Source organism: Adiantum capillus-veneris, chromosome 7 (genome assembly GCF_014529385.1).
Source record: "Adiantum capillus-veneris isolate H3 chromosome 7, ASM1452938v2, whole genome shotgun sequence".
NCBI lineage: Eukaryota > Viridiplantae > Streptophyta > Polypodiopsida > Polypodiales > Pteridaceae > Adiantum > Adiantum capillus-veneris.
Window position 1 is genome coordinate 38,251,511 of NC_140937.1, and position 27,885 is coordinate 38,279,395.

Genomic DNA, 27,885 nt, shown 5'->3' on the forward strand with positions numbered 1-27,885 from the left:
GCTCTGAAATCCAAGCAGGGAGTTTCTATCTATCTATTTGACTTTTTAGTTGAAAAAGGGCTTAAAAGGGACTCAGGGGGACTCAGGGCAGGCACCAGTAGCACTTCTCATATAAATTTCATCAGGAGACATCCTACGCGTAGGATGTCTCAAGGCCATATATGGGAACCAAACTCAACATCTCATCTCACACATAGCTTCTACATAGCCTATACATGCTAGCCACCAAGTTTCATCACATTTGGACAAAAGTTGACCTCATATGCATCAAAAAACGCAAAGTCAGAGCATAGAGGCAATAATGGGTCATAGACCTACCAAAACTAGTCCAAATCACATGAAACTTGCACAATATACTCATGAGCACATTGCCAAGCTAACTGTGGGGTCAGATGTGAAAATTGATGAAATACACATCCTATGCGTAGGATGTCTAAATGACCAATTTGACCCCCAGATGGTATTTTTGAGTTCCAGATCTCTTTATAACACCTTCACAAGCTCATGTATCAAATTTGAAGCCATTCCCATCACCTTTGGCCCCCAAGACCTCCAAGATGTACTTTTTGAGCCTAAAAACACTACACATGCTCTTAGCCACACCAATGCTTATCTGAATCAAAATCTGAGAGCAGGGCCATGTTCCACATGCTAAGAGCTACCCCCAGAACCAACTTCAAGTCATTTTGATAAAATAGACATCCTACGCGTAGGATGTATCCAATGTGATTTTGACCTACTGTGCAGGATCTGACTTCATGGAAACCATTTACATGGTGTAAGAAGCCTGTATATCAACTTTCAACCCATTTGAATGTCATTTTCCACCTATTGAGGACATCCTACCCAATTTGTGAGCCTAAAGCCTAAATCTGCCCAAAATTGCACTTTTTGATGCCTAAACCCAATTCCAATTACATAGGCATGTTGCACAGGTCAAGGGTCACAAGCCTGCCAAGTTTCACCAAAAATAGACAAGGTAGTCATCCTACGCATAGGATGTCTACATGATAATATTTTAGCCGGAAAGCTACTGTGGGAAAATACAAAGTTTTCCTAGTTCCTTTTAAGTTTTCTTTTCAATTTTCAAGTCATTTGGGTAGTTAGAACTCAGTTTTTCAGCTACTAATATGTAAAAAATGCTAACTTTGGACTACTGAGTGCAACAACATCCATGGCAACCGCAAAATCACCTGCAAAGAAGAAGAGGATGACTATAAAGGACTACTTAGAAGAAGTGGAGCCTTTTGTGATCCCAGAAGGAACCCTGAAGCCCACAAGCACATGGATTCAAGATGATCTGCTAGAGTCCAATGATCTGAGAATCTACCAAGGAGTATTCACAGATCTTGAAGGAAATGCAATGGAGCTACCCATGATACCACGAGAGCTCAATGAATTTGTCACGAGCAAGATGGGGGATTATTTAGAAAAGTTGGACCTCCACAACTACTTTGAAGCTGTGCGAGTAGGAATTGATATAAAAAGAGTGTGGGAATTTGTCACCACAATCAAAGAAGATGGAGTGGCCCGAGTCACTGATCTGCAAGGCAAGCCGGATACAATGATTGTCATCACAGAAAAGGTGGTGGTAGCCGCACTTGACATCTCAAACAAAGGAGATAATGTGACAAAGAGGCGAGATGAAGTCAAGGTCCACTCTGAAAAGAAGAATAACTACACATTTGAAGATATTGCAAACCCGAAGGTGGCTATCATGAGCCAACTCTACTATCAATACTTCCACATGTGTACAAAGCGGCCACAAAAATACAGAATGCCACCTGGAGCCATTGCAACCACTTTCACCTGGGCAATGCAGAAAGGCAAACCAAAAGAGATAAATTATGCCGCTTACATCCACGACAATCTGGTGAAGATGGGGAACAGAAACCTCACCTATATTGTACCTGGTGAGCTGATAATAAAAGTTGTCTATGGAGCATTGCATGCCAAAGGAAATTGGCCTGAACCTCCCTCAAAAAATGATTGGCTAAAGCTAAAGGAAGACAAGGAAGAAGAACCTCCCAAGGCACCCAGGGTAGCCACACGGTTGAAACGCTGGTTAGAGACCGTGCTAGAAGAGCTACTAGAGTCAAAGAAGGAAAAGAAAGAAAATGTACAGGTGCCAATCAAGGAAACCAAGTCGCAGAAAGCGGCGCGGCTCGAAAGATTGATGGAAAGTTTCAAAGCCAAGAGAGAACTAAAAGGAGATCTAAGCGAGTTGTGGAAGCCATCCCTTGAATCCATGTCGGGATCATCTCGAAGGGTTCACCGGGATCGGTTCGAAGACTATATAAAAAACTTTGAGATCTTAGATGCCACGGTGGAGCCCGAATATCCCATTTATAGAAGAAGAAGTGGACGAAGTGAGACGGCAACTGCTAGAAGAGCAGGAAGGCCAAGAACTCTAGAGAGAGAAAGACCATGGCGGACCGGGATTTCAAGAAGAAGCCACCAACTCCAGCGTCAAGCCGGGAATCCAGCCCACCACCATCACCACCTCCCCTTAGCCCTCCACAAAGAGGTTGAAACCCTGAGGAATGCCAAGGAAAAGGCCGAGATAGAACATGAGGCAAGCCAGGATGAAGTGATCAAGATGAAAGATCAGACCATCCAAAGGCTAAGGGCATCTCCGGCTAGAGTCCGTTCTAAAGATGCGAGAAAGCCTCCACTAAAGAAGCAGCGCAACTGCAATGTCGAGGACGACATGAACTAGGAGGGGGGGAGTGTTAGCGGCTGGACACACACAACAGAGAATGATTGCTCGGCGGAATATTATTTTTTGTAATTATTCTTTAATTGAGAAAAACCGTCATTTCACCTTTGTAAATAGTGGGGCTTGCAGACGCTTCCGGATTTGTATCCCATTTTTGACATTTAGATTGAGTAGATGGTTAAATCGAAACATTAGGGTTTGAGATTGTAAGGTATTTATACCACTTTTGACCTTAATGAAAAAAACCTTTGTCATTTTTAAAAGTTTTGTCTGTGTGAGTGAGCGTACTGTGTACGAGAGAGAGTGAGAGTTTTATCTTGATGCTACGCGCGCACCGATGGTCGGAATCGAGTGCGGAGAAGTGCAGCGTGTTGCCCTCGGCGAGAGCTACGCGCCAATACCTACATTGCGGGTGTACGGTCTGGTTTCGCGAACTCGACCCACGAGCTATATCTGGTGATTTCGTGAGCATACATTGTCTGTTTTCACATTTCAACATATCCACGCACTCGCATTGAGTAGAGCTATACATTAGGCACTTTAGTTTTCGAAAACGACGACTTGAAAATTTCAACGAGACATCCTACGTGATTTTGCACAAGGTGTTTAGGGTTGGGATTTTGGTTCATGGACCTTGGGGAGGGCGACCTATTGGTGTTAATAGAGTCTCTTTCAAGTTGTGTGGCGTTTTGAGAATGTTTGATGGGTATTTGGCTCTTGAAAGCGTTGTAGTAAATCTCCTCTTATGCACTCCTAAAAGCTGTAGCTTAGACATTGGATAGAGACCCCTATAGGAAGTAGTTTAGAGTCGTTGAGTGTAGGTTGACACTCTATGCTTGCTTCCACGCGCCTGCGGGTCGAGCTTCGTCCTTAGCTGACAAATCTTGTTAGGTGAATTCTCGCTGTGCTGATGTCCGTCGCGACATATCCGCCTACAACCACAGGCTCACGATCACGAAAGGCGTGTACACACACACACACACACACACACACACACACACAAAGAATGTGAGCAACAATACACCATGATCGCAATAAGAGTCGTTATAACACTTTTGACCTTCCAAATTCTTTACATGAGTCTTTTAAAAAAACTTTACTATTCCTCCATCTTTTAATTTCCTTCTGGTGGAATATTGCATGGTGTTTCAAAGGTTTACCTTTTTTTCAAAATTGGGAGACCCTACGGAGCCACTAATAAATTTTATGTTTTAATCTTGTAAAAGTAAGGCTAAGCAGCATGTTGTTGCGAGAGCATTTTGTAAACCTAAAGCATAGTAATTTTTTTTATTTTTTATTTTGCAAAACTCACAATTGTGAGTGAATACATTGATCATCCCAAAAATTACAAGATCTTGCCATGCTCGTGCCGAGCCATGATATCAACAAGAGACTATAAGTACATCGGCAATCTAGGGTGCCACCCGTAATGACCTACTCCCTTGTCCTTGATACACAAGGTTAATTATCATCTGTTTTTCAATGGCCAAGATTTTCCCCTTTCCTAAGCATTCCATCTGCTGACAGCAAGGCACAAGTAATCCTAGATCAATCATCCAAGTTTTGCTTGCGTCCGAGTGTCCATATTAGCACTCTGATTTCTTGTATAATTTTTGTGAAGCTTGCCACCTCAGGAACTCCTTCAAACACACTGTGGTTCCTTGTCTGCTATACATTATGTAAGAAGAAGTACCTGGAACAATTTGAGTGCTGATGAGGAGGGTAGGACTACCCCAATTCTTACCTCCGAGGAATAAATCAGTCTTGAAAAAACCAATTTTTCATGTTCTTTGGACCCACTTGCATATTTTTCCCGTGAGGCCTCTGATAGTTGGGCATTCCATAAATAGGTGGGCCAGATCTTCACTAGCCAACCTACACCCCAAGCAACGATTTGTCCAAATCCCTCTTTCTGAATCTTCACCCACGTCAGTAGAGCACTCCTAATTACTTTCCATAGAAATACCTTCATGTGCTGCGAAACCTTTGGCTCCATTACATGCTCCCACCTTTCCTCCGACCATTGTTTTCTTCCATATCTTGTTAAGGGGGTTAGACCAATTCTTCTTTAGCATCATTGTATGGTAGATGCCTTTAGAGTAGGGTTTCCATAAGAGACTACTTTCGGGCCATTTCTAGGCATTCCAGTCGAACTTCGAATCATAGATTGGCATCATTCCATTGTCAAGCTCTTTCATCTCTTTGTTGACTAGCAAAACCTCGAGGCTATTAAGTTGGTATTGGGTTACCAGAAGTTCAATGGTTTCCATGTAAGGACATGGGTTCTATGGGCAAGGCCACCGGCACGGTCGGACAGTGTGTACGCTAGGGGGAGGCTATAAGATAGCACGATTGGGTGGAGACTAGAACACGCATTACCACCGCCCTTTCACTGGTATCCGATCTATTTTTGGGAGGAGACGAAAAGCGGGTTGCATGTGGGTGCGATGCTCTGCTTCTCTCCCACGTTCCACAGACAGGGACGTCTCCGCTGTGCAGCAAAAGAAGACAGACACGTTTTCCTGTGAGCAACGCATGGATAGACAACGACAGTAAGTTGGTATTGGGTTACAGAAGTTCAATGGTTTTCCATGTAAGGACATGGGTCCTATGGGCAAGGCCACCGGCACGATCGGACAGTAAGTTGGTATTGGGTTACAGTAAGTTGGTATTGAGTTACAGAAGTTCAATGGTTTTCCATGTAAGGACATGGGTCCTATGGGCAAGGCCACCGGCACGATCGGACAGTGTATACGCTAGAGGGAGGCTATAAGATAACACGGTTGGGTGGAAACTAGCACACGCATTACCACCACCCTTTCACTGGTATCAGAGCTATTTTTGGGAGGAGGTGAAAAGCAGGTTGCATGTGAGTGCGACGCTCTGCTTCTCTCCCACATTTCGCAAACAGACGTCTTTGTTGTGCAACAAAAGAACACAGGTACGTTTTCCTATGAGCAACGCGTGGATAGACAGCGACAACCGACAACGATCCGCAACTCGACGGCACCAAGGCTCCGAAGGCTTCTGTTGGCACCGTTGGTTGCGTGCGTAGGAAGGCCCGCTTAACCCTTGCATGAAGGAAGGTTGAACCCACCTTTTGAGGGCAAGAGGCTAACACTTTACCATCAAGCTATTGACCCTTGTTGTGTATAACAAGGAAAGATAGCCTACTTGTGTTGAAAGGAAAACTAAAAGGAAAGGGAAAGCTTCAAACTTCAAGGAAGTAGCTTCACCCTTTCTTTTCACTTCTTGGAGAAAGGCAAGTTTTCTTCCAAAAAATCTTTTTTCCTCAAGGAGGTAGCTTCAAAGTGAACAAAAGCTTTCACAAAAACGACGGGTTTTTGTGAAGAATCAACAAAGGTGTTCTTACAACGAACGACAAGTGAAGCGCTCAAATTCCCTGCAAGGCGAGGTTTGCATGCAACGCAAATCGTAGAGCATACAAAACACAAAGACTTCAATTTCACAAGGTACAAGTTGTCGTTTTTTTTTGCTCTCTTTGCATTAGTGTGTGTTTACCATGGCCAGTGAGGATATCCCACCTACATACACGTTTGATTTTGAGCACGTAGATCAAAATCAGGGCACCACGGGTACAACTGACACTAATATGCATGATGACGATGATCTAGGAGATCATGGCCTTGTAGATATGGCTGCTTTCAAAACTTTGAAAAATCGCCAAAGCGTACTTGAATTCAACCTCTCTACACTTAATGCAAATGTTACCAATCTTACGGAGTTAGTTGTGAAATTTATGAATTCACGGATGACTCAAGGAGCCACAAGTGGCACGGTTCAAGGGAACCAAGCTCGCACGACTCAAGGAGTCAAAGAGACAAATGTTGTAGAAGATGCAGAAGGTAGCAATGCATTACTTAAGAATATCACCATTCTTGAATTTCATGGGAAAGAGTGTGATTGCAACAATGATGCGATCAATACGTTATTACACAAATGGATTGATATTCATCGATTGAGACACACCCCAGAAAGATGGCTATGAACACAAGTCTATCCCTTAAAGGCAAATCCTATAAGTGGTGAATGACATTTCCAATAGATGCCCGTCCTCCGTCTTGGGCTACGTTTCAAGCTTCTTTCTTCAAAGACTTTTTGGACTCCAATGAAGAAGATAAGAATTGGTTAGCATTGGATGCATGTCGCATGTCTGGCGTCTCTCTCACACAATATCTTTCAAAGTATCAGGAAATCATATTAAAACTAGAAAGTCTAGATGAATTCCAAAAGATACGGGGTTTTAATAGGGGTCTTGACAAAGAATATCCTCTTCATGTCAAGACCCAACATCCAAAAACTTTGAAAGGAGCCATTAGTCATGCCCAAAGATATGATGATGACCAAGAGAGGAAAGGAAATGTTTCCTACACTAAGACTAATTTTGCTAAGAGCAATGTGGCTAAGAGCCAATGGCGAGGTAGATCTCCCACAAGTTCCAAGAGGAATAAGAGACAATCTACCTCTCCACTCCCACAAGAGGCTAAGAAGCCTAAGCAATCACGAGATACTCAAGGTGGATCTCTTAGCACTGCTGATTTTGAGCGTGCAAAGAAACACAATTTGTGTTTTAGATGTCTTTCGGACCAACATAACAAAAAAGATTGTCCTCTTTTGCAAGGCAAAGAAAAGGCTAGGCACATGGTGCAATGCCTCACATTAGATTCATCTCCTAAATATTGTGTTGTAGAGGTTCTTCATATGGAAGAAAAGCAAAAGTGTTGTGTGCCTCCTTCAATATGGCAGCCCACCTTTGGCCCCCATGATTTGATTCGCATGCATGGCACTATTAACGGACAATGTGTTCGTATTTTAGTGGATGATGGTACAACTCATAACTTCTTGAACTATAAGCTAGTCAATAAATTGAAGCTTACACAGACTCCTTGCTCTCACAAGTATGTGGTGGAGCAGATGTCTAGGAATGATAAAGAAGTATGGGACATGGTAGTTCAAGGGGTTGAGCTTATTGTTCAAGATCATACGATGACCCTTGACTTCCAAGTTATGAATATGGACCGTGCTGATGTAGTTTTAGGACGGGAGTGGCTGCATGGTTTAGGAAAGACATTGCACACTAAGTTATGAACACAACTCCTTATCCTTAATGGCCAAGGGTAAACATGTGCTTTTGCTTGGTGAGAAAAATATATGTAAGGTTTCCAATTTCTGAAACCTTAAAGGTTGTATAAAGCTTAATCAAACTGATATGATTATTGAAAAAGAAATGTAGAATTGTCCGACCATGGCAAATATTGGTATTTTTGGAATCTTAAGCACAGCAAACCCCGGGCTAGAAATTTTCAGAATTGAATTCCGATAACAACTGACATAGGTATGACCCCTGGAAGTTTACATTGTAAATTGAGTAAAATAGGTAAAATTGAAGGGTTGCAGTAATCATTTAAGCATAGACTTTATTAAAGTCCTCCTAGATATTTACCAATTAAGCAAAAATAGGTCAAAATATAGCATAATTGATATTTTAAAAGCTGGCAGGTAATGGGAGGGTCATCACGGACCTGCCAGGGACTCATTTAGCAGCAGGGGTCGTTTTTTGACCTGTAGGGGGCTGCTTGAACTGCAAGCAACTGCTTTTTTAAGCCTGTGAGAGCTTAAGAGTGCCAGAAAACTATAAATAGGACCCCTAGCTTCACATTTTACACGGACTCAGAGCCTTGCTACTCTCTCTCTTTCATCTAGAGAGAACACTACGCAGAAATCATTAGAGTTTAATCTCTAATTGATTAACCCTAACGGTAGTTAACCTAATCCTTCTTAATTAGCAAGGTTAGATTAAGATAAATTGTTAATAAATCAAAGATTAGGCCTATGCATGCTCCTTAAACCTCTTTAAATTAATTAATCTCTGCTGATTATTGTAATTAAGCTTAGTAATATTAAGCTAATTAATTATCCTATCATATTATGGCTGAAATTAGCGAAATGAACCATGAATTAATGATAAATATATTAATTAAGCTTAGATTAAGATGAGGTAATTATCAGAGTTGCATTAGACAGTCATTAAGCTAGGAAAATTATCCTATAATTTTTTGAGTAATTTTCCTGATTGATTAGGCAGAATTACTCTGTTTTTTGAGGTATTTAAATAGGGAAAATTAGTAAATTAATTTCAATTGCTAAAATATATTTATCAGTGGTTAATTGGGTGTTAAAGAATCCGTGATAATTAGAAAAAGCTCAGATAATGAATCTAGCTAATTAATTAGGTAGAATTACTTTGTTTTTTGACCAATTTAAATAAAGGAAATTAGTAAATTGATTTCAATTGTTTAGATAAATTTATCAGTGGTTAATTAGGTGTTAAGGAACCCGTGATAATTAGAAAAATCTCAGATAATGAATCTAGCTAATTAATTAGGTAGAATTACTCTATTTTTTGACCAATTTAAATTGGGGAAATTAGTAAATTGATTTCAATTGTTGAGATACATTTATCAGTGGTTAATTAGGTGTTATGAAACCTGTGATAATTATGCAAAGCTCAAATAATCAATCTAGCTAATTAATTAGGCATAATTACTTTGTTTTCTGAACAATTTTAATAGGGGAAATTAGTAAATGGAATTAAAATGCTTCCATATAGCTGTCAGTGGTTAATTAGATGTTCAATAACCCGTTAAAATTAGAAGAAGTTCAGAAAGTTAATTTAGCTAATTATTTTAGCTAAAATACCCTGTTTTTTGAGCAATTTTAATAGAGGAAATTAGTAAATGGAATTCAAATACTTCCATATAATTATCAGTGGTTAATTAAGTGTTCAATAATCCGTGATAATTAGGAGAAAATCAGAAAGTTAATTTAGCTAATTATTTTAGCTAAAATACCTTTTTTTTTGAGAAATTGTAATAGGGGAAATTAGTAAATGGAATTCAAATGCTTTCATATAATTATCAGTGGTTATTTAAGTGTTTAAACACCTGTGATAATTAGGATAAGTTCAGAAAGTTAAATCAGTTAATTACTTTAGCTAAAATACTCTGGTTTTTGAGACATTTTAATAGGGGAAATTAGTAAAAGGAATTTAAACACTTCCATATAATTATCAATGGTTAATTAGGTGTTCAAAAACCGGTGATAATTAAGATAAGCCCAAAAAATTAATCTAGCTAATTACTTAAGCAGAATTACTCTATTGTTTTGATAATTTAAATAAGGGAAATTAGTAAATAGGTTCAAATTGAATTGAGATATTTATTGTGGGTTAATTAGAAGTTATTAAACCCATGATAATTATTCTATTTTCAGATAAATAGGTTAACTAATTATCTTAGTGAGATTACGTTTTTTTTAAGAGTAAATTAAAGGGGGAAATTAGTAAATCATGTTCTATAATTACATGCTATTTATCAGAGCTATATTATAGGGTGAAGAGGCTGTGATAATTATGACAAGGCTGGAAAAGTAGTATAGATATTTATCAAAGTCAAATTACACTATTTTTAGCTAAAACCTAAAGAGGGAAATTAGTAAATCATGCTATATGATTACATGCTATTTATCAGAGCTATATTGAAGGGTAAAGAGGCCGTGATAATTATGAAAAGGTTAGAAAAGTAGTATAGTTATTTATCTAAGTCAAATTACACTATTTTTAGCTAAAATCTAAAGAGGAAAATTAGTAAATCATGTTATATGATTATATGCTATTTATCAGAGCTATATTATAGGGTAAAGAGGCCGTGATAATTATGTCAAGGTTTGAAAAGTAGTATAGGTATTTATCTAACTCAAATAACACTATTTTAAGCTAAAAATTAAAGAGGGAAACTAGTAAATCATGCTATATGATTACATGCTATTTATCAGAGCTGTATTATAGGGTAAAGAGGCCGTGATAATTATTTCAAGGTTAGAAAAGTAGTATAAATATTTATCTAAGTCAAATTACACTATTTTTAGCTGAAAATTGAAGACGGAAATTATATAATTAGTTAAAAAAAAAAGATAATTACCAGAGGTCAAAAATATCCTTAGCTACTTGAGATAATTATACCATAGTTAATTAGTGAGGTTAGTAAATCATAATTGACCAAAAGTCTTATTTTGAGCAAATGATTAATTAAAATAAATAGACTTTGTGGTTAAAAGTTTTTATAAAAATTATAGTAGGTGCAAACCTATGATATCAAGTTAAGGAAATGAAATCTTTAAGCGAAATTAAATACAATAAATATTAAGCCCAAAATTAGTAAATTATTAGCTTAAAAGTTGATAGAAAAACTAGGAAAAAGATATAGAAAATTATAAGAAAGTTAGGAGAGCTTAGAAAACCCTTAGGGAAGCGGTGGAAGAAGTTATGATGCTTATATAGACAAATAAGAAATTACTAGGTCAAGAATTTACCAATTAAGACTATATATTTAACCTTGGATGGATTACGGTTGAATACAAAGGTTAAGTTTAGATTTTGAACTATTTACCTAATGATTAGACGTCCTTTTATAAGGATAATAAGTTATGATACTAAAAAGGACCCGAGCAAATCCTACCTCTGATGATGAGGACGTAGCTCCAAAACGAACTAGAGCATCGCATGACGACGAAGCCGGACCTAGTAGTAGGCCTACGGAGGAGAGTCTTCAGGCGCCAGCACAACAACAGATGGCCAATCAATCCCAGGTGGGTTTCCCATTATTCAATTAAGTCTTTAATTAGTTTAAGTTCTTTTATAAGTTAGCATTGCATACGTAAGAAGGATAAATTGGCTGAAAACGCAAGGTAACTTCCAGCGTGCATTTGTTTATAATGTAGGAAAGAATTGTTTGGGTTAAAACTGGTTGAATTAGGAAAGATATGTTTGATCATCCTTAAGACAGCTTGTCTCAAGACACCTCCGACTCCTTGATATAAATTGATGATAATGATTGGCTTTCTAGCCACGGTTAAGTCGGTTACCCCCATGAACGATGAGTTTCTACTCCGTGTCATGTCTTGATGTTTCTACATAAGTTAGGATACCATTTTTATCCTATGGGAGCCGCCCACTTGTATGGGCAACTGGTTTGGTGTATGGGCACCCGGAAACTTGGGTGGGGGTTTATCCACTTCGGATTTGAATAAGGAACGGGTGCCGTTTTTCACCCTTAGGTGGTCTTGAGACAAGAAGAGTACTGGTCATGGTTATTATGGATAATGTTTGATTGACAGTACCCTGTCTTAAGTTTAAAGATGTTTGTTTTTGAAAGAATGCTTTCAATGTTGTCTTTAAGGAATTACTGTGATGGAACGTTAAAAGAAACCATTATTTTAAATGTTAAAACAATGTGATAATAAGATAAATGAATCTTGTGTGAGTGCGGGGTGGTAAGTGGGGATTGACTAAGGTTGTGAATCATGGACGGGTGGACCCGATTAGTCAGGTAACTATCCATCCCTGCGCACTAAAACGTTTAGAAAACTTCTTCATTTGAAAGAGGAGTCCACTAGCGGCTGTGCCCTCACATCTGTTAGGGGGAAAAAAGCGTTGGTTGAGGATACCTTAGCCCAAATTGTGGAAGTTATAGGGCCGAAAGACTTTTGGGATTGTTAGTAAGTTATCCCGTTCCCGCTGCGAGACAGGACTAGGTCTTCTTCTAGGGCTATAGACCCAAGCCATTATCAATGGCAAAGGTTTATTCCTTGGATTTTTCTTGTCTAGAGACTCCGATTTTTATAAGGCCTAGAGACCTGTCAAGGATCCCATCCCGATCACGGTATAGGCGGGTTGGGGACCTTACAAGTGGTATCAGAGCATGTGTTAACTAAAGTCTTGGACCTAGGGAAAAGTTTAAGGCGTTAAGTTGAAATAAGTAATCTTTGACAAATCCAATTAAAGACGTATTTAATTTAAAAGAGGGAGTGAAAGGAAAAAGAGAATTATCCCTATCTTTGCAGTAAAATTTCCATCAGGCCTACTTCAAATTCCTGGATTTCAACATTAGGTTTATGAGGGCTTGCCTATCCCGAGACTATTCAATGGGAAAAAGCGTGATGAAATGGTTGGATAATAGATTTTCTACTCGTGAGATAATCCCTCTAGTAGTCCATCTTGGGAAAAAATGAAGCAGGCAAGCAACGAACGTTATCTCCCTCCTGCACATCAGGCTGTCAAAATGAACGAGTTCTTTGATCTATGCCAACTAGGACTTTCATTAGAGGAGTACTACATTAAGTTCGTGTCTTTACGACGCTATGCTCCCCAGATGACCATGGAGCAACAAATTGCTGTTTCTATCAAGGCCGCAACAAGCCCCTGAGTACAGGTCTAGAAGCCATGAGGCCTACATCAATACAGGATGCCCTTCTCAAGGCTAAGCCTCTTGCAGCCGAAGGAACCAACTCCATAAGGAACTATAATGGATTTAGTAACTTTAGGGGAAGAGCCAGGGGAGCTTCCAACCAAGGATACCAACAACGTGGACTAGCTGTAGTAGTAAACCTGGAGCAGACCGTCCCAAACGATAGGTGCTATGGATGCAATCAAATGGGACACTATAGAAATAACTGTCCTGAAGAGCAAAACCCTCGAACTATTGCTACAACCATTCCTCAAAATCAAGGTGATAATGTAAGAGGAGGAAGAAATGGAGGACGAGGTAGAGGAAGAGCACGAGGAACCAGATCTTATGCGATCATAGGAGAACCAACCTTATGAATAAGAAAGATAAAAGAGCCACTCGCTTGGCCATAGTTAGCAATCTTAGAGCTTCGTAAACCTCTATAAATCAATAATGTAAACACTTGAGTTACTTATATATTATAATGGAATACATGATTTTCTTCTCCAAAATTGCTTAATGAATCTAAAGTAAGTTAGTATTCAATCAAAAAAATTAAGGATTGATCTAGCCAATGAGACAGAGGTTCCCAATAGTATGAAAAGAATTTGAATTTTGAGAATGAGATAGCTATCAAGAAACCAACTCACATTCTTATGCACACGATAACCTTCCTTAGAAAATGACCTAGATATGAAAGTATTAAGGTACGAGACTAATAGGAAGTCGAAAAGAACTCTTGGTATGATACTTCTTAAAACCCTTTACATAATGTTGGTCAACCAGGTTAGATCACAGAGAACGTACCTCTGGTGCAATGGTGGAAGCTTGTGCCGAACGCAGATTGAAGAACACGCCGAGCGCGTTCAGATTGGCAAAGCTGAATTACATGATACTTGTCGAACGCTGATTGCTCTGAATGGTTAGTTAGACCGAGCATGTTCATGTTGACAAGGTGGATATATGGATCTTTTATGGAATTGATTTAACCTGGTTTTTGAGATGATACAAATGGGTTGTAAAGGTTTTTAAGATGGGCTCAACACTAAGAGTTTCTTGAGGAAAAATTGGCTAGCCAGTAACTCCAACCAGAAACTGGAAAGAACTCTTAGAGTAATCAATAACATTTGGTAAAGTGGAAAGATTCTCCCCTCGAAGATGCCACTTGGGGAGGATGAATTTCTCTTCTCAAAGATTTTCCCAATTTCGGTTGAGATGAGGACATCTCAAATTCTTAAGTTGGGGTGATTGTAAGGTTTCCAGTTTCTGAAACCTTAAAGGTTGTATAAAGCTTAATCAAACTGATATGATTATTGAAAAAGAAATGTAGAATTGTCCGACCATGGAAAATATTGGTATTTTTGGAATCTTAAGCACAGCAAACCCAGGGCTAGAAATTTTCAGAATTGAATTCCGATAAAAACTGGCATAGTTATGACCCCTGGAAGTTTACACTGTAAATTGAGTAAAATAGGTAAAATTGAAGGGTTGTAGTAATCATTTAAGCATAGACTTTATTAAAGTCCTCCTAGATATTTACCAATTACCAATTTTAGTTCTACAGAGAAACATGCAACTGCTGTAAAACAAACATTACAGGAATTACAAGATTCTCCATCCTAGCATAACTCTAGTTTACTTTCTCCTTTTGCATGGCAAAAGTTGACTCATTTACTCAAGGAGTATAGTGATGTGTTCTCAAGTGATTTACCACCAGGTTTACCCCCTACACGTGATGTGCAGCATGGCATAGATGTCTTGCCAGGCACGAAACCGGTGAGTAAACCACCTTATCATATGAGTACTAAAAAAGTCAAGGAGGTTGAGAGTCAGTTGGCTGACTATCTCACCCGTGGTTTCATTGGACCTAGCACTTCGCCTTGGACTGTTGGAATTAGGGTTGCAGAGAAACACACACAGCTTGGAGAAGACGAAGGAAGCTCAAGGTACACAATAGAGAGTGTATTCCTTAGTGTGCAATGGAAAGATAGATAGCCCTAGAGTGATGGGCGTATATACAATGCACGGGGGAAAAAACCTCCTAAAGAGGGAAAAAATGCCCCGGCGGTCCTAGTGTGTTCACACACATCACTACCACATGTATATGGTAACAAATCCCCCCTGGAGTGATGCGGTGAACGAGAGCTGGCACATGAGTAAAGGGAAGTGCCATGCCCTGAGGACAGGATCAGTCCACAAAGGGGAGTAAGCCCAAAGCTTTGCGAAAAGCTTCAAGCTTCTCACGAGACAATGCCTTTGTGAAAAGATCTGCAAGGTTGTCCTGTGTTGGCACATAAGCCAAGCTGATCTCTCCTGCTGAGAGCCTCTCCCTGACATAGTGGTAATGCACCTCAATGTGCTTTGTGCGAGCATGAAAAACTGGGTTCCTCGCAACTGCCAATGCGCTCTGACTGTCAGTGTAGATAGTGTTGGCAGTGTCCTGTCCAACACCCAAGTCAGCCATAAGGCGTCTGAGCCATACACACTCAACCGTAGCTGTGAAGACTGCCCTGTACTCAGCCTCACAACTCGAAGTGGCCACAGTAGGTTGCTTCTTGCTCAACCATGATATACATGAACTGCCAAGCATGAAACAAAAACCACTTGTGGACACTCGCGTGTCAAAACAACCAGCCCAATCTGAGTCCGAAAAAGCATGTAAGTCTGGCGGCAATGATCCCCCCTTGGGATAAAACAAGCCAAGATGTAAAGTGCCACTAAGGTAGCGGAAAATCCTCTTGACAGCCTGCCAATGCTTAGACCCTGGGCTATGCATAAATCTGCTGACCTGCGAGACTGCAAACTGAATATCTGGCCTCGTGTTGCATACATAAATGAGGCAGCCAACAGCAGTTTGGTAAAGAGTGACATCAGCAGGATCGCCAGCATCATGTAGACTCAACTTCAAACCTGTTTCCATGGGAGTGGCAATAGGTTTGCAATCCTCAAGTCCAAACTTACATAGCAATGTCTCTATGTAACTTTTCTGACACAAGGCAATACCACCATCACACTGCTTAAACTGTATACCCAAGTAATGATGCAACAGTCCCAAATCTTTCATCTTGAAAGTAGCATTCAAATCAGCCTTAAATTCAGCAATATGTCTCTCATTTGGTCCAGTGATCAGCAAATCATCAACATAAAGAACCACAATGAGAAATACATCATCCTCACGCTTTACATACAATGTGCTTTCTGTTGGACTGTTACGAAAGCCTCGTTTAACCAAATGAGTGTCAGCTTTCTCATACCAAGCACGAGGAGATTGCTTCAACCCATACAAAGCCTTCTTACATTTGCACACTTTGTCCTCTTGTCCTTTTATGACAAAACCGCGAGGCTGCGTTACATAAACTTCCTCAAATATGTCACCATTCAAGAAAGCAGTAACAATGTCTGATTGATGTACATCCCAACCAAAATGAGCTGCCAATGCACATAGAAAACGCACAGTAGTCATACGACAAGTGGGAGCAAAAGTCTCTTCATAATCTATGCCTTTTTGTTGTGCATAACCCTTTGCAACAAGTCGAGCCTTATGGCGATCGATCTCACCATCCGGCTTGCGTTTCAACTTGTAAACCCACTTTGTACCAATGGCCTTTTTGCCAGGAGGCAAATCACATAAAGTCCATGTGTCATTCTCTATAAGTGCATCATATTCTGATTTCATGGCAGCAATCCAATTTTCTGAATTCTGTGCTTCATCAAAAGACAGAGGCTCCTCAACATCATGTAAACTAGACACAGCCAAAGCATAACAATCTGATGCATAAGATGCATGGCGAGAGCCTGAACGAGTACGACTAGATAAAGGTGCATCCAATTTACTGTCACGCAAAGTGTGCACCAGCCATTTTGGCATACCTCTAGCCTGCTCATTTTCAGCCCTTTCCTCATCAAGTACATCATGTACATCTGCATCAGTAATAGGCTGTTCTAAAACATTTTCAAAAACCCCCATAGGCTGTACATTTGCCTCATTGGAACTTACATTCGTATTTCCACCACTGAAAAGAGGCAACAAAGTGTCATAAATGTCCTGTGAGCTTACATTACTGTCTCTAGTACATGACAGCAAGGGTTGAACAGAATCTTCCACAAACACTACATCCCGTGAAACCAAAATACGTTTTGTTTGCGGATGATACAACCTGTAACCTTTGCTTTCAGCACTATAACCAACAAAAATACATTTGACAGCCTTATCATCCAATTTTCTGCGCTGCACTTGTGGCACCAAAGCATATGCCAAACAGCCAAAAACACGCATGTGCTCAATAGAAGGTTTTCTATCATGCCATGCTTCATATGGAGTAATAGACTGCAAAGCTTTCGTAGGACACCTGTTAAGTACATAAGTGGCACACATGATGGCCTCAAGCCAAAAAGAATGCGGCAAAGCTTGACTTTTGACCATACATCGTGCCATTTCCGTTAGTGACCTGTTTTTCCTCTCAACAACACCATTTTGCTGAGGTGTATAAGGCACTGTACATTGGTGTTTTATCCCACGACTAGCCAGAAATGCATTAAATTCATGAGACATATACTCCCCCCCTCGATCGGAACGGAGGGTGCCCATAGTACATTTTGAGACATTTTCAGCCATAGCCAAAAATTGTTTGAAGCACATAAAAACTTCGGACTTTGCTTTAAGCGGAAATACCCATGCATGCCTGGAGTAATCATCAATGAAAGTCACGAAGTACAGGTAATTGCCCAAGGACGGAGTTTGCATGGGCCCACAAACGTCACTATGCACAAGCTGCAACCTGCATGTGGCCCTAACTGAACCATCCTTTGGAAACTTAGAACGCTGCATTTTACCCAGAATACAGCCTTCACAAACATGTTTGATAGGTGCTTCAAGAGGCGGCAAAGAAGCAACCATATCAGATTTCTGCAAACGCAGCAAACTGGCAAAATTCAGATGACCAAAACGTGCATGCCAAAGTTTTGCATCTGAAATAGCCCTTGAATCTGCAACAGCATTTGCAAAATTTTGTCCACACTTGTCATACAAAGTGAGCTTATACAGCCCACGGCACAAAAGCCCAGATGCAACAATTTCATCACCAAAACTGAGATCATGAACTGTACATCTGTCATCCACAAATTTGACTACAAGTCCAAGTCTAGCAAGTGCGGATACAGACAATAGATTCTTCTTGATCCCAGGTACATAAAGTGCATCAACAAGTGTGAAGGAACTGCCATTAGCAGCAGTGAGCACAATCTTTCCAACTCCCTGAACTGGATAAGAGGCGTTGTTGGCACAAGTGACTGAATTCCCATGAGGGACAGACTCGAGAGAGGTAAACAATTCACGATGTGAGGTAATGTGCTTTGTAGCACCACTGTCGAAATACCACACATGTGAATCTGCAGCAACTGACAAGCATGCATCATGGACAGCAGGATTGTAAGTGCACTCTGCGCTAAAAGCCCATTCTGCATCAACATCAGCATCACAATCTCCTTTCACAGAAGACTCAACAATGGCTGCATTTGTAGTGGAACCAGCATTTGCAGTGGAACCACCCTCTTTCTTCTTAGCCTCTTTGGCCTTCAACTTAGGACACGACTTGATCAAGTGATCATTGGCTTTACAATAATGGCAACGCATCTTCTTTTTGCCCTTATCACCAGAATTGCCAGACGAAGTGCTGCCAGCAGAAGCATTAGGAACAGAATTTTTGCCACTCGCAGCAGAACCATAAGAAGTGGCTGCATTACTGTTACCACCCTTTCTTTGAGAAGCAATAAAAGCCTGTTCAACTGCACGCTGCCTAGTCCTGTTTTTTCTAGAAAGTGACTCTTGCAACAGCAATGTGCATAATGCATCAAACTTGACAACTTCAGGATTTCCTTGGGTCATCAGTCTCCAAGTACTAGCAAAAGTCTGGTAGGAATCTGGTAAGGCATCAAGAACAGTCTGCACAAGGGAACTGTCAGAAATGACTTCACCTGCAGAAATGAGTTGCTCATTGATATCCTTGACACTAGCAAGGAAAGTGTCCATATCATCTTCCTCATGCATAATCTTCGACTCTAGCTCTTTACGCAGCAAAGCAATTTTAGCCTCATTGCGGCTTGCATAAAGACCTGCTAGAATATCCCAAGCCTGTTTTGCAGATTTTGCTGAACGGATGTGAGGAATAATGGTGCGCTTCACAGACAACGCAATCAATGCATGAGCCTGCGCATCCTTAACATCCCAACGAGCTTGTTCTGCTGTAGGCAAAACAACTCTAACAGCTGCAATCCTTGCAGCAAGACCTGCAACATCCCCAACATCGCCTACATCTTCAGAACCAGGACGTACATCAATGCCCTGCACAATGTTCCAGACACCTTTTGACACAAGAACGTGTTGCATCATATAAGCCCACATAGGGTAGTTGTCCCCATCCAACCTGTCTTCAGCAGCAAACATCTTGAACACATCTGTGTTGTTGTTGTCAGCCATGGTAAATGCTGCACCTGATGTGAAAACTGCCCGAAAATAGGAGAAATGGAGCGGGAACAACTTGTGCTATATAGCACAAACCGTAGAAGACTATAAGGCACCTGTTATGCAAAAAACGGCACTGACAGAAAATCTGCACAAAATGACGAAATAACCTGTGCAGTACTGCCCGTAGTGGAAACGGAGGCCGAAATGAGCCCAAATCAAAATTCTGAGCAGACCGAGCTCTTCGAGCTCGCCCAAAATATTTGTCGACCTGCGAACGCTCGCCAAAGCTCACTGAAATCGGAGAAAGTGAGCAGGCGTGTGCTGGAGCAGCTGGCGACTAAGCCCGGGAGGACGTGACCTGCTCTGATACCAATTGTTGGAATTAGGGTTGCAGAGAAACACACACAGCTTGGAGAAGACGAAGGAAGCTCAAGGTACACAATAGAGAGTGTATTCCTTAGTGTGCAATGGAAAGATAGATAGCCCTAGAGTGATGGGCGTATATACAATGCACGGGGGAAAAAACCTCCTAAAGAGGGAAAAAATGCCCCGGCGGTCCTAGTGTGTTCACACACATCACTACCACATGTATATGGTAACATGGACATCACCAATTCTATTGGTAAAAAAGAAAAATGGTACTATGCGCATGTGCGTAGATTATCATGGATTAAACGCCATAACCATCAAGAACAAGTATCCTTTGCCAAGAGTACATGAGTCGTTTGATCAACTCCATGGGGCAAGATACTATACAAAGATAGATCTTCGTTCAAGATACCACCAGGAACGTATCCTTTTACAAGATATCTCCAAAACTGCCTTTAGAGCACGGTTTGGGCATTTTGAATTTTTGGTTATGCCTTTTGGTCTAACCCATGCTCCAACTACATTTATGACACTCATGGATAGTGTCTTACATCCCTATAAAATTTGTTGTGGTTTTCCTTGATGACATTCTCATTTACAGTAAGACTGAAGATGAACACATAGAACACCTACGATTAGTGTTTGAACAGCTACGAGCTCACGTGCTGTATGTTAAGCGAAGCAAGTGCAATTTCTTTAAAATTGAGATACATTACCTCGGTCATGTGATCTCTTATTCTGGCATCAAGATGGACACTGACAAGGTCGGTGCCATTCTTCGATGGCCACATCCCAAAATGGTTGAGGAGCTTCAAATATTTTTAGGCATGGCTGGATTTTATCGATAGTATATCCGTGACTATGCCAAAATCACTGTTCCTATGACGGATCAACTTAAAGCGAAAGGTAAGACCTTTTCTTGGGAAGAAGCCCAAAAATGCATTTTCGAACAGCTCAAGGTAGCTATAGCCACTGCTCCCATCCTAGCAATCGTCGACCCAATTAAGCCATTTGTGGTAGAGACTGATGCTAGTGATAAAGTCATTGGTGCGGTACTTTTCCAAGAGGGAATACCTATAGCATTTGAAAGTAAAAAGTTAGATAGACTCAATAGAATTATTCTGTTTATGAGAGAGAGCTCTATGCCATAATTCACGCTTTACGAAAGTGGCGACACTATATATATGGTTCCAAGTTTGAAGTAGTTTTTGACCATGAGAGTATCAAATGGTTTACTACTCAAACATACTTGAAGGGCTGTAAAGCTAAAATGGGCATAAATCCTTCAAGATTATGATTGTAAGCTACGATATCGCAAGGGGCGATATAATGTAGTAGCGGATGCACTAAGTCGGATGCCTCAGATTAATTCACTTGCTTTCACGGAACTAAAGAGTGGATTTTTGGAGTCATTACATGGCAAGTGTGCACAAGATCAATCATATGCTAAAGTGTGGAGTGCGGTTTTAAAAAGGGATCCCTCACACTCACATGTCTCTGAACAGCCAGATCAACATGTGTCTGCACGCACAGATAGAAACTCCAACACATAGAGCTCCACCCCTACTCAGGAAGATCTTAAGCGATGGAAGAATATTTTCATTGATGATGGCTACTTACTCCACAAAGGTAGAGTATGTGTGCCAAAGGACTCAGACACTACGCACCAAACTTATTTGAGTGTCACGATAGTCCAAAGTGCTGGTCATCCAGGTATTCGTAAGACGTATGTCTTAGTTCGACGGTAATTTTATTGGCCGGGCTTACATCATGATGTTCAAGAGTACGTATTAAACTACCAACAATGCCAAGTTAATAAGGCAGAGCGCTTCAAGGTAGGTGGCCTTTTACATCCTTAGAGATTCCACAAGGTAAGTGGGAGAGTATCTCTATGGATTTTGTAGTAGGACTACCTACTACAAATCGTGGCCATGATGCCATTTGGGTAATTGTAGACCGTCTCACAAAGATGGGTTGATTCATTCCCACTAAGACTATGGTTAAGACGTCGAAAAAACACGGCTATTTGTAGAGCATATATATAAACTCTATGGTCTTTCAGCTAGTATCATTAGTGATAGAGATCGAAAGTTCGATAATCACTTCTGGAGAGCTGTGTTCCAAAAGTTGGAAACTAAACTTAATCTAAGTAGAGCTGATCATCAGAAATGGATGGAGAAACAGAAAGAATTAATCAAGTGCTAGAGGATATGCTACGAGCGTATGTTAGCAAGAAGCAAACCAATTGGGAAGACTACTTACCTATATTGGAATTTGCTTATAATAGTTCAAAGCATGTGACTACAGGGTTTAGTCCATTTATGATTTTATATGGATTTCAACCTAGATCACCCGTTACGGTGGGGTTGGCTAAGGAGAAGATACAACAAGCAAAAGATTTTCATTAAGACCATTTTGACATGCTTCGAGTTGCTTGACAGAATGTTAAGCAAGCTCAAGATCGATATAAGAAGTACGCACATGAGCATCATTATCTTGCTACTTTCAAAGAAGGAGACAAGGTATTCCTCAAAGTTCTGGAGCATTCAAAAAGTCTGAAGATGGGAAAAGTTGCTAAAATTTCACCACGCTATTGTGGACCATTTACCATTCTCAAACATATAGGTCAAGTGGCCTATAAGTTAGCTCTCCCAGAGCACTCACGAGTTCATCCTGTTTTTCATGTTAGCCGTTTATAAAAACAGCTAGGACAGAATGATAACGTCATTGACACAGGTGTGTTAGTTGACCTTATCGAACCGCCAAGCATTCCTCATGAGCCCGAAAAGATTTTGGATTCTCATGAGCTTTGCACCAGACATCATGTCAGACGATAGGTGTTGGTAGAATGGCTAGATAGACCTGAAGAAGGTTCTACATGGGAGAATGTCTCCGCACTTAAGAAACATTTTCCTACGTTCGTTTTCGAGGACGAAATGATTCTCCAAGGGGGGGGGGGGGGGTAATGTAAGGACATGGGTCCTATGGGCAAGGCCATCGGCACGGCCAGACAATGTGTATGCTAGGGGAAGGCTATAAGATAGCACGGTTGGGTGGAGACTATCACACGCATTACCACCACCCTTTCATTCCAGCTCTTGTTGTCACTGTCCCTAAAGTGCCCAAGTCGATTCACACCCTTATTATTCAATTTCCTAGATGTTTCCATTCAAGAGGGATTTTGTGGTGGATCTACAACTTTGGAAAGCCAGGGGGACCAATGCAAAATGGATTTCTTGAAGTATCTGGTTTCTTCCCCCCACTTTAGGACTCCCGCTGCTCTGTTGCATTTCCTTACCAATTCCCCTGAGCCGCCCCCTAGACTTAGGGTAGACCACGTCGGGGCTAATAGTTTGTCATGAACCTCTACCCTCTCCACTTTCCACCTTTTTGAGCCAAGTTTAGCTGCTTCTAACATATCTCTAATCATGATAGCCCAAGCTTGATCCTCTTTAGCCAAGGAGACTACAAATTTGGTGCAACAAGCTTCTGCATGGGCCATAGGGTTGAGAATTTCGAGGCCTTCTTGATTCACTGGCCGAGCGACTGACTCCCAACAGGCCCATTGCCATGTGTTATTTTTCCATAAAACCTTTTTACCGGTTTTAAGAACTCTTTCCAGTGACACTTAGCCATCTTGAGAAGCGGGCTAGTGAAGGAAATATAAGGGAGCATAAAGGCATTAATCACTTTTATCTGGCTTGGGAATGGGAGAAGAGAATACTCCCACCTACTCGTTTTTGTTCTAATTTTTTCAAGGACCCACTGAAATCTTTATTTGTGAGTTACGTCCACCCCCAAGGGGGACCCCCAGATGTCTGAAAATATTCCCTTTTATGACAATCTCCCTCGACCAATCAGAAGGGTCTAATGAGTCATTTTTCGACATTACACTGAGACCCCGAAGCTACTGAGAACATTTGTACAATCTCCAGAGCTTTCCTGATGACTTGGGGACATGCCTTCAAGAAGAGGAGAGAATCGTCTGCAAATAGTTTTGCAAGTAGTTGGTTGTTTCCTGGTAAAGCCAGGCCTTGCAACTCCCCTCGCTCAGCACTAGCTTCAAGCATCGTGATTAAAGGGTGTGAACCTATGGCAAAAAGTAGGGGGTCTAGAGGGCATCCCGGCTTAATAGACCTTTTGACCTCAAAAGAGCCCACTATTCTACCGTTAAATAGGAGCTTTGACTGGCCACTAGCCCCTAGTGCACGTATAAGATGACATAGACGAGGCCCAAATCCCAGAACTTTCATGACTGCTTCTATATATGTCCATGTTATTCTGTCATAAGCCTTATCAAGGTCCAGCTGTAGCAGAATGCACTCTTGCTTTCTGTAAGCTACCTATTCGATGCTCACCATTGCTGCCAAGATGTTATCGTAGATGGACCTTCCTTTGATAAACCCATGCTGATGGGGAGAGATTATTTTGTTAAGTAAGAGGGCTAGTCCGAGGGCTATTGCCTTGGAAATAATTTTGTAGGCCACCGACATCATCGTTATAGGGCGCCAATGTTTCAGTTGAGAACAGAAAATCTATTTGGGGATGTGTTTGATAAGCCCTCTCTTTACACTTATCTCCAACAACCCGCTTTGTTGGCCAAACTTGTGACTAGGGCCTTCAGATCATCCAAAAATTCTCTAAAGAATTATGTCGTCATCCCATCCCAACCAGGGGACTTCTCCTTGCCAAGGGCTTGCAATGCTAGTGAACATTCGTCTTTGGAAAATGCCCCTTTGAGGCTATTAGCTTCTGACTGGGGAATCTTTTTCTTGACACTTTGAAGTAAGGTCCCTTTGGCTTCATCCACTTCCCGAAACTGGATCTCTGGCCATCCAATGATTTGGCTACGATAGTTCAACATCAGACCAGCATCTCATCTTGGTTATGAACTGCTATTACTTTCTCATCATAAAGTGAGTGGACATGGCATCGCCTCTTCTTGATTTTTAAAGCCCTAAAAAACTGAGCTTGATTAGAGGCTTATGGTTGTAGGAAAGTCTCCCGGGAGTGAATCCTTGCCTTTTTGATATCTTCCAGTTGCTCATTAGCAAGGCTAGATTTGGCTTCAAGCCATCACTTGTGCTCATCCTTAGTAGCAAGCCCATTGGCTTTTATGGAGGTAAGCCGTTGTACCTCAGCTCTAAGATGCAGAAGGTGCACCTCCCTAGATTTTTTGATCTGGGGGCCCAAGGTTTTGATTGCTTTCTAAATACTTCAACCAAATAGGTCCCACACATTGTGTTTGTTGAAATCGACATCTTTTCTGAGCTTACTCAGTGCTTTCTTGGTTAGATTCCTGAAAAGAGGGTCTTTGAATAGGTGTGCCCCTATTACTAGCAGTGTTTTTCTACCTCCTGGAGTATGGTCCTCCCCTTTATTCTTCTTAAAATGTATGTGCAGGGGTATGTGATCCGAAAGGCTTTTTGTTGGGACTACCTTCATCTCTAGCAACGACGGTATCCAGTCAGCTGGTGTGAGCAATAACATTTGTCCAGCCTGGAGGTAGTGCAGGCATACTGGAGACTTGTGTAGGTGAAACCATGCGTGTTGTTCCATGGGTTGACTTCCCATAAGTCGATCATCGCCCACTTTTTGCACAAACTTTTCCATTTATTCCTTTCTGATCCAGCCAGCATACTAGAGGATCTTGTTCTATGCTTGCTCTTTTCTACCATATTGAAGTCACCAACCAACAACCACTCTCCTTCAATAGGAGTATCTCTAAGATGCATCCATAATTTAGCTCTATCTTTTGCATTGCAAGGGCCGTACACATTCAAAATGATGAAAGGATGCCCTTCCCATCTGATTCTAATCCCCAGGATTTTGCAGGAGGGGTGGTTTAGAACCAGCTTCGGCTCCAATTCCCTGTCTGCAATAGTGAGGACACCACTAAAACCGTTACTTCCTTATCCATAGAATACAAGTTTCTTTCCTAGAGCCTGATTTCTCTTGCTATGAGCATCCAAGTGGTGTTCCTGGATGGCCCAGCAATTGATCGCCTTTTCCTTTTTTATTTCCTCCCAGAATAGAGTACTCTTCTTACGGGTCTTCAACCCCTTATGTTCCAAGATTGGATAGTGAGAGACTCCAACATTAATGAGGGGCTCATTGGGATAGAGGAACAAATTATTCAGCATCCGAATCATGCCCACTTCCCCTCTCCTTGGTCTCGGGAGAATTCGGGGGTTCCAGGTGAGGGAATTTCTTTTCTTGCAGTGCTACAAATGGATTGTGAAGTGGGACAATGCACCCCCTCCTTTCAAAGGGATGGAGGATGGAGTAGAGCCTTTCACCTCAAGTATTCTCACGACTTCGAGCAATTTGGAGTCTCTTGCCACTGCCTTCACCCTTTTGGCTCTTTTCAGATTAGGGACTTGAACAGCTGTCGCCGTTGCCACCGTCATAAATTTCAGGGTACCAGCAGGAGTAATGATTACATTATCATTGCACGAGTCTTTGGGGCTTCGTTGTATGGGAATCGATTTTTCCACAATATTTTCCTGCATCTATATATCCATTTTGTCGCATACCATATCTTCTTTATCCTTCCTTGCATTTGCCCCTTCCTTACTGCCTCCTTGCTTCTCCAACCCTTCCATCCGGGTTTCCTTTTCACTGGGGACTTGTGTTTCCAGAGTTGCAATACCATTAGCCTTCATGCTGCAATCCTTGGCGAAGTGTCCAAAGTTGTTGCATTTAAAACATGCTCCAAAGTACGTCCCAAAGTTTAGCAAAATAGCAACAAGCCCAACTCCAACATCGATTACCATGCTCTTAGGTGGCGTTTTAGAAACATTCCAGCATATACAAACCCTATTTGAGGTTCTACCAAACCCTCTATTGATAGGTATAAATAAGGGGGTGCCCAGCTGACTGGCAAGCATCCCGAGATTATCCCATAGCCAGCTAGGCAATCCCACAAACTCAACCCAGACCGGATGAAACCCTTGTAGAGATTCAATTGAGTTGAACACTGGCTCCCAAGGCATCACACAAACCGTAGTCCTATTAAATACAAGGGGCCTTTTGTCAAGGATCTATTCCACATCGGAGGCCTCTTTGAAGCTCACTGAGCAAAAGCATTTAGCTAGGTAGAAAGTACTTTCAATTGCTCCTCCATGTCCGAAAACTTGCGGGCCCTGAAGCCATTGAATAATCTCAAACCTGTTCGGGATTCTTCCACTGAACCCAAATACAAGTGTTAGCTTAGCTTGCCTGGCTAGCTATTTTTTTATGAGTGTTGGTGGAATCGCCATAGTAATAGCCTCGACAACCTCCACCTGTTGTGGCAAATACTTTTTTAAAGCAGAAAAGGACCGATCTGCCAACCTGTCTTCAACCAGCCCGCTGTAATAATTTGCTTGGGAGCAAGTTCTTTTGTTGTTGTTAGGGCCGGACTCAATCATTTTGTTGACTTCCTTGAGCTCTTGCTCGAGTCTAGCTCTTACAGTCTGCAGTTTTTCAATATCTCCTTCACTCCACAACCCTTCTGATGAACCTCTTCCATAGTCTTTAGAGTTGGGCCCCTTGAATATGCTAGCAAACGAAATGCCTGGCCTGCAAGCTGCAAATACACTTGTTGCCTTACTTAAGTTCGTACAGATTGGGACCCTGAGGAACCCCGATTTTGAAGTTTTTTACCTCGATTTTAAACCCTTAAGCTAATCCCATTTTTTCTCTTGTTTCTCCAGAAGAAACTTTTTCAGTCAAAATAGTTTTGTCCTTCGTGGTTGGAGCCCTTGGCGAATTGGGGCTCAACATTTCCACATCATACGATGGTCTCAAGACCGAGCCATCTCCTTCTTTCATCGGCACAACTAGCTCTCTTTTGGGTATTTTTTCCGCTGCTAACATATGTGAGGATTTAACAATATCTTCATCTACGGCCAGAGTGTTGAGTTCCATTCCCAAGTAGTGCAGGACAACTTGGTGCCAAGAGGACAATTTTTGTTTTTGATTGTTTGTTTGTTTGTTTTTTTAAAAAAAATCTTTAGTGCTTGGTGCTTCCTTCCTTTTTTAACTAA